This window comes from Neodiprion fabricii, chromosome 6, assembly GCF_021155785.1.
Source record: "Neodiprion fabricii isolate iyNeoFabr1 chromosome 6, iyNeoFabr1.1, whole genome shotgun sequence".
NCBI classification, from domain to species: Eukaryota; Metazoa; Arthropoda; class Insecta; order Hymenoptera; family Diprionidae; genus Neodiprion; species Neodiprion fabricii.
This window is the reverse complement of record NC_060244.1, coordinates 7202215-7209183: the sequence shown is the minus strand read 5'-3', so window position 1 is coordinate 7209183 and position 6969 is coordinate 7202215.

The window sequence follows — 6969 nt, the reverse complement described above, 5'->3', positions numbered from 1 at the left end:
GAAAATTGAAACCGTACAAATTGTTTAACAATTCGAAGATTACCGTTATTAACCGTTTTATCAATTTACAATTGATTTCCATTCTCGACCGGTGTAGAAAATCGTAATGTCCATATGATAAAACACACCTGTGTACATATTTGAGTTCTTCTCGAATTACATTATTACCCAATGTCAGAATCAAGCCGCCGAACCCCGTCTCAAATCCCTGAAATGAAACTACACAAACTGTAATAAAAATAAAAAATTGTTCATCCAATTCGTACACGACTCGAAAAATTGAATAGATTTGAAAAAAATACGGGTGAATTTCAAGCCGTCCAATCTACTCCGTAACACGTCGAAAACAGTCTAAACTCGAAAGAGATAATTTTCTCTTGAAATTGACCCTGTTCGTAAAATGCGAAAAACTCCCGGTGGAATCGACGAGGGGGGTGAATCAGAAGCCCAAGAAAATCGGGTATGTATTTCGGTGGTCATAGGAGGTGGCAAATGACCGAGATGAAAGCGGATGCAGCGGATAAGCTTCGGCGGCTTATCCGGAGCGGTTCCTCTCTCCGTGGGGGCGGCTTTACTTGCCGCTCTTGCGGGTTGCTCGTGCAGTTAGGATTCGGAACGTGTTTCTTTCCCACGTGATCCCAGGGGAATTTTTCCGATTCACGGTGAGTAGCGTTAACCCAAATGCTCGTCGGCTAGGCGGACAAGACCGGGACAAATCTCGGATTGCTTGTATCGCGGGGAGCATTGTGCAACCGCGTTGAGGACGCGCCAGCCATTGTCGGTCCATTGTACCTCCCCTCGGGTGGAATAAAGAACAGATTTTTCGACGCCACTTAGAAGGCCGCGCCTGGCGGGGTGACACAAACGCAACTCATCCCCTTGTCCCTCTTTTATTTATTCCCATCCCGCAAACCCGCACCTCATCCCCTGTATAGGTAGTCCACCTTATACTTTTAGCGACTACTGTACGCGCGCACCCGTCTTTCTGCCTTCTGTTCAAAATCCTTTTAGCTGCAGAACATTACTCGCATATTAACCAAGTCCGGGCGAGGCGACCAGGAAACGTCCCACGTTCGAAATCTCGCCATTTTTCATACTTTAAGAAATTGACTTTCTTTCAAATATCAATATTGAAAACATGATAAAATTAAAGGTGATCAACGTGTCCGGAGTTCTATACACATTCAAAACATGGCAGATTTTCTTTATTCAATTAAAGTGAGACAAATTTTAATCGAGTATAAATTGTGCCCGAAACAACATCTGTAGTCTTCTTATCTTCAACTGCGAAATTCAAATCATTCCTAACGATGTAAAAATATAAATCTTAAATTTGTGTCAATCTTCCGGTTGACCTTAAATCACCGAACGAACCTGTCAAGGAATTAAAAAAATGTCAAGGTATAAACGTATAATTTCAACAATACGTATACGGCATACCTGTTCTCGTCCAGTTATCTCTGACGATATGCGGCCGAAGCAATATAGTTTATCGCAGGTTCTTTCTTCGTCCTCGTCGTTTTGTTTCATCGTCGACATGGTGGCCCGTGGTAAAAAAGTCTCGCCAACGATTGCATTTAGAGTTCAGACTTCGAAAGTGGCGAAGGCCGGAGAGGAGCTGGCAAAGAAGACGAAGAAGAAGCAGCGGTTTTAATTGAGGTTGGAATATCACCGACTATCGTTTCTCGCTCATTAAAATTCAATCTGTAAACAGTCGAGATAAGTGACCGACCTGCGACCCAATTCCAAATGTTATAACGATGCTTCTCAGTCGTCGATGCTGCGCAGGAATTTTAGGTGTACATTAAAGGAAGAGGGGATGAAAAGTGCGAAGCTGCGCGAGCGATTTGCAGACGAGGCACGTAGTTTTCACCTCGCTCTCTTGTCCCTTCTGCTTGATACGTGGCGGTATTGTTACCTCCTGTAATCTGCAATGGAAAAAGTCATAAATTATTTATAAAGGAAAGGTTATACGGCTCTAATTAGTAGGCTAGCCTGTATCCTACTCGGATATTGTGATGTTAATGCGCCGAGGGACCCGTCAAACAATGTTTTACCGACGTACTGCAATTAGCTGATATTCCGCGATAATACGCGACTTACGACTCCCGTTCTCATCGTCATTGTTATCCCCCTTTGTCCCGCACGCCGCGTTTTCGAAAATAACGCAAACCGTCAAGTGCACCGCGGGTTTCGCATCTAGACGGGAACAATTATCAACCGTCTGCGGCTCTCCAGCTTCGCTTGTATTCGCAATTATCAAGCATTTCAATTAAAGCTCACCGTTACACGATGCTCTCGCCGAACGTTGAACACACCGCAGTTTTTACGTCCGACTAATTTCACTAGACGTATCGTACAAATGGTCGTAGGTACCTGCGCACCGCTTCTGCCTCGCGGCTTATTTCCTTTCTCGTAAAATACCAGCTATACATACTCTTAGATAATCTCACGGTGAAAAGCAACTCCGCGACACATTTGATACGTACCTACTTAATTTATATCCCGCGCGAAGCACGCTCGGAATGATTTGCGATGACATAACCGCGGCTCGTTAGGGAAAAACGGCTGATATCTCCGATTTCTTAAGAAGGAGAAAGAAACGAAACACCCGACCGTCAAATGTGTACAAATATTTTCCGAAGGAGAACCTCGACGCCGGCTGATCCTCAACGGATACATAGGCTGCGGTTCTTCTTGCAGCCGGGACTAAAGAGGAGGCCGCTCCGGTTTGCTCGAATCGGACAAAATTGGCTCTCCTAGGGCAGTAAAGAAGCCGCTGATACACTGATACGAGAGAGTGGATGCGCCGGTATAAGCCTCGGGCGAAAAAGTTCGCTTAGCATTACACATTGCGCGAGCGGGGTGAAACAAACCGGTCGCACGGCTGAAGCGTCCGATCCTTCGACTCCGGCTTCTTCCGTGCCATCCGGAGGGTCCATCTCCTCCCGCCGGATACCGAGGACAACCCCGAACACGCCGGGTCACCGTTTTTTAAAAAGAACTTTCGGTTTCAGAGAATTTTTGTTGCAAAGTGGGCGAGTTTTCAACGGGGGTTGGTTTTCATTGACGATGAAGCGAAGAAAAAAAAAATTGAGTAGCTGACAAGAATGCTAATTGAAGTTCGATGTGACAATCTTTCAGAAGTTTATTTATTCTTTAATCGCTAACCTCAATTCGTCGAAGTGGGGAGGATTTTTTGTTGATATACATGAGCGTTCGATGAAACATTTAGAGCAAAATCGCAAAGTACAGGTGTTTTCGCGAAAATACAGATCTTTTCTTGAACTTTCATACGTTTTCTGATGCCTTGTTTTCATCATTTCCGCAATGTGTTATATTCCTATAAAATGTTGACTTTTGGTTACGGAAAATTATAGTTTTCCAAGCAATTCGTTTCAGAGGTTATAACTCCCCGACGTTTGATAAGTTTTCGAGAAACGCTCTCATCAGGATTGTTTTTTTTTTTTCCCTTGGAAAATGATAAAATTTCTTTCACACTCGACACGTTTCTGAAAAATTTCAGAAAATGGACAGAAATTGCAGACATATAAAAAATCGGCAAATCGAAACGTAGAAACTGGATGCTTTCTGCGGTTGAAATTTGCTCGATCTGATCCACCAAAAAATCGGTTCACCTTTTCAACACGCACGATTGACAAGCCGGTAAATAATTTTTAATTCCACCTGCACGATGCTTTCCTCGTGATACGATCCTTGAAGACGCGGACTCGAGGAACGGAGAAATCGATCGAGTATCAGAGCCGTTCCCACAGCGTCATTGCGATCTTCAGCTTCTGGATTCGTGCTCTGGTACGGTTATAGGAATACGGCAGCTCGCTTCGGCTTTGGCTGCTGCGGCACGGGTCCGTTTTGCTTCTGTTCTTCGTATCGAGAAACCAGTTCATCACTATTGAATGGTTAGCCTTGTCCAGATGGCTTATCTCTTTACGCATGGAACTTAGTAAGCCATTGTCATGCCATAGAAGAAAGGCCGCGGCGGCGGATGCTGCAGGCTCGAAGCTCGCGGTGCCGATCGGATGCGAGACGGTTAATACCCGCTTGTTTATCCCCATTCCTGGTGCCCGAGCACCAGCTTGGTAAATCCGGCTCTTCTATTTGCGAGGGTGAACATCGCACGGCGGCATATTCCGTCTGATTTCGTTTTCTATACGGCCGGCAAAAAAGTGCCTGTATTATCGGCGACAATTTTTATATTTTATATTATGATATGTGATTTTTCCGCGAGGAAATTCACGCCGGATGTACGATGTAACGACCCGCGATCGATCGCGATCTTGCGCTGAAATCGAATCGCCGAGATCGAGCTGTGCGAGGCCGAGTCTTTAAATTGGATGTACCTACCGCAGGATTGTGTTCTCTCCGGGCAGGCAAGATTTTCCCAACGTAATGGCCGGGCATTAATTCTAATTAGAATCGCGAATCGGTTACAAGTTGACATACATGCCCCGCGTTTCAAGCCTACAGAAGCTGCTCGCCCGCGGTTAAGCCATTGGCAAATCTCTGGTAATCTGGTTTATTAATTGATGCTGCTGCTGATTCTACCGTTGATTTTACCGCTGTTTCATCCGAGGTATCGGAGTTATGCGGATAATGCAAATTACAGGATGTAATGCAGCGCAATTTTCCGTTTTCGTAATTTGCTAACCAAGAAAATAGTAATGATAATCAAGACTAATCGTTGCTGTTCATAAAAAAAATCTAGTATTCATTCAATCGTGTTTAACTATTTTTTAACCCATGGTATTTTTAATTTTCAATCGTAAGTAATCGTCGTGTTATCTTGTATCCTGTTTCTACAGAGATTCCTTATAAATTAACATTCCACCGAGGTGCTATGGTGGACAAATTTGTCAGTCTAGAAACTTGTGTTATTATTTGAAAGTGACTAGACAGACGGTTAAGTATTTGAGCTAGTTGATAAGTCGCAGCGACGTAGAGTATATACAGGAGAAGGGAGAAAAGGAACGAAGAAGAATGAAAAAAACAAACGGAATAAAAGAAACGAGAGATGCTGCTTGAAACTAATATAGACTGAAATTTTTCTGTTGAGAATCTCACGCAGAGGCCTTGTGAGGATACTACGGAATAAAAAAGGCGTTCGTTTATAACAGCACAATGTGCTTTTGCATGCTTCGATCGTTACGATTATCTGTAACTATTATTGTTATCGCTGTTGTTTTTTGTTATTACTATTGTACCGCTCGTCTTGCAAGTTATTTTTTTTTCCGACTATTTTTTTCTTGCAAGTCGAAGTATCACAAAAGATTATTGTTGTTCTTTTTCTTTCATCTCAAGCGAGCGCGTCTCTTGTAGCCGCAGTTCCGGGTGCTAATCACGTTCTGAAAAAGTCTAAAAGCAGTCTCTTTGTCGCGGGTGGTTTTTTGTCGGTGTTCTCTTTTTCTCCACGTCGTTTTCATTCTTTTTTTCCAGTGTACCTCTTCTTCTCTAAGCCTCGGGCACACAGACGAGCGAGCACAGTCTTTTCAATAATAGGTTTATGGAAAGTGGGTTCGCTTAAATTTCTGGTCACCTACGATGGCGAGCCTTGGTTATTATGATATATGCGCGACAAGAGAGTAATGTCTAAATTTGTAGATATACACGAGGCTCCGCGACTACGCGAGGCTTGTCAAATACGTTAAACAGTCATCTTGAATACATTAACATTAATTTACACATTTTGTCAAATTGGTTTACGACGTAACAAGGATAGGTTGTAAAATAATTTTCACATCTTGTCATTGTGTGCTATTAACTAGCAGGCCGTGTGTCGTAACGCGATAAATAATTTGCCGCCTCTGTTCGAAATTTCAGCGAAAAATCTAGAAAGAATAAGACTACCATTTTCAACGCTCGTTCATTCCTAAAAAAAAAAAAAACTTACTCGGCGTTCAATCCTTCCAGTACCTACCGTATGTGTCCAAACTTACCAAAGTTTGTTTCCGAACATCTGTAAACTACAGCGAGCGACATTGATCCATGCACTTCTTTCAGTTCGCGTCCAATCTGTCGATTTTTGATTTCCGATCAGTTTCCATTCGTATACGACAATAGATACCCTGACCCAAGCGTAGAACTCTCATCACTGAAAGAACGAGCTGATCGAAGGACCGGTCCGATATATAAGTCCGGCTGACTATGAAAACACATCGTACGTACAACGTACGCGATGCGACGATGGGTGGGCGCGAGATATATTCGTGTTATGGATAGGGTGCGCTGATCTAATTGATCGGAACTGGGGACGAGCCCAGGATATGACGCGAAACTATTGTGCCCCACATTATTATAATACATTATCTACTATATCCTCCACAACTGGTCCACCGCTCGCTGCAACGTCGGCGACATATTCTACGTATGGAGGGAGCGAGAAAAAGCGAGTGAATGTGTGCGTGAGGCGACATTGTTTCAGTCGATCAACCACTGCTTCGAGGTGCCGATGTACAAACCGGGAACAAGTCCCTGACACTCGCGTATATCTTCCAACAAGCGTTCGAAACCCTTTGGATCTGTCGGGAAGCAATTTATTCTTGAGCGAAAAATTTCCTGAAATTTCGAAGATTACAAACAGTCGGTCAGGGTTGAAAGTTGCGGTAATACCGGGCGTCTCGTCCTTTCAACTACGGAATATCCCCGTGCGGAAGTTGCGCCATTGCATTTTGAACGAGTGTATTACAGGTACGAAGCTCGTTATCTCGCGGAGTCGTTCGGACACAACCGATCCAAGGAACAGGTGATGCAGTGTAGTTAGAGGAAGCTTGCGCCGCTGATTCCCGCTCAGGTATGTACCTGTATAAATGTTATACGCGCATGAAGCGACGTCCCGTCGTTGCAGTTAACGACCACTCAAGGAGGACCCGAAGCTCGCCGGTACGGCTAAGATGCCGTGCCACGCATGCAACTCCGTTGGTACGATATAATAACGAGCGATATTTCTCGCCG